Genomic DNA, 1,069 nt, shown 5'->3' on the forward strand with positions numbered 1-1,069 from the left:
TAGAATACAGCCATGTCCACTTATTTCTGGATCGTCTATGGCTGCTTCCGGTAATGATGGCAGTTAAGTAATTGTGACTGATGCTGTATGATGCACAAAGCAGAGAATATTGACTATCTGTTCATAAAACAAGGTGATATATTGATCGATTGAGAAAAATATGAACAGAGGCTCACAGGAACCCAATTTCCCTAGGAGAAATGGCTCCATATTTGCCAATTTGATGTTTGAGGAGACTTACTAGAACATAACTACCTGTAATTACAAGAATGGACTGTATCTTCCAGGGTGAACCACTCCTGTTTCTATAAGACTCATCCCTGAGGACAAGCCTCCATCTAAGAGCCCCAGATACATGCAAGATCCTAACCCTAAAGAGAGGACAGAGAGTGGATAACTTGTAAGGAAATGGAGGTGTGAAGGGAGAACCTTGTCTCTGGACAAAATGATACCAAAATTGGACCTCCTGATCATTGTCCAAAGCAGAATGGTGAAGACACGTTGCCAGTGTTATAGTTCCCTTTATCTAGGTCTTCTCCCCTGATCACCGCACTCCCCCAAACTACATTTGCTATTCTTTGTTAACAAAAAATTATCCAAAACTTAAAATAGGGCCAAAAGATTGCCACATGCCATCTTAGACCATTGTCTGTTACACAAGGATAAGCCCCTAAGGGCCACCTATTCAAAAACACATTATCTAATTCATATTGTTGATTCATTCACACTGAACTTATGGCCAACAGCGCTGTAACTCGTGAACAAAGCTCACTTAATACATTTTGCCTGTAAGGCCTATCCCAGTCTTCTTGAGCTTAGAAACACTAGTCGTTTCCAGTATGAGAGCTGAGACAAGAAGGCAGAGTGTTGCCTTGGTGGAATTCAGCTAGAACAGTGGGCATTGGGCGGCTCAAAGTTTTCACCACTCCGGGTGCCCACAAATGACTGTCGATGCCCCACAAGTGTTGATTTGAGGTTGCAAATAAATGTGAGCGAGTAGGCGAATTCGCAAATTCAGGATCTGTGGATAGAGGACCCATTGTAATTCATCCTCTGCATGCTTCCTACT

The 1,069-nt window shown here is 42.5% G+C and overlaps 2 protein-coding genes across 5 annotated transcripts in view; one reads left to right on the forward strand and one right to left on the reverse strand.

The window, feature by feature from the left end:
* Positions 1–1,069, forward strand: part of ELSPBP1 (epididymal sperm binding protein 1) — a 22,755-nt gene that overhangs the window by 20,204 nt on the left and 1,482 nt on the right. The gene's annotated exons all lie outside the window — the stretch shown is intronic.
* The window catches only part of CABP5 (calcium binding protein 5), a 16,002-nt gene continuing 14,986 nt past the window's right edge, over positions 54–1,069 (reverse strand). For 3 of the 4 annotated variants that reach the window (XR_002125700.1, XR_002125699.1, XR_002125698.1), the window contains exon 8: positions 54–1,021. The gene's annotated coding sequence lies outside the window, so the exon portion shown is untranslated. The remainder of the gene's footprint in view (positions 1,022–1,069) is intronic. The other variant, XR_002125701.1, reaches the window with a different exon arrangement.

This window comes from Hipposideros armiger, unplaced genomic scaffold (genome assembly GCF_001890085.2).
Source record: "Hipposideros armiger isolate ML-2016 unplaced genomic scaffold, ASM189008v1 scaffold_283, whole genome shotgun sequence".
NCBI classification, from domain to species: domain Eukaryota; kingdom Metazoa; phylum Chordata; class Mammalia; order Chiroptera; family Hipposideridae; genus Hipposideros; species Hipposideros armiger.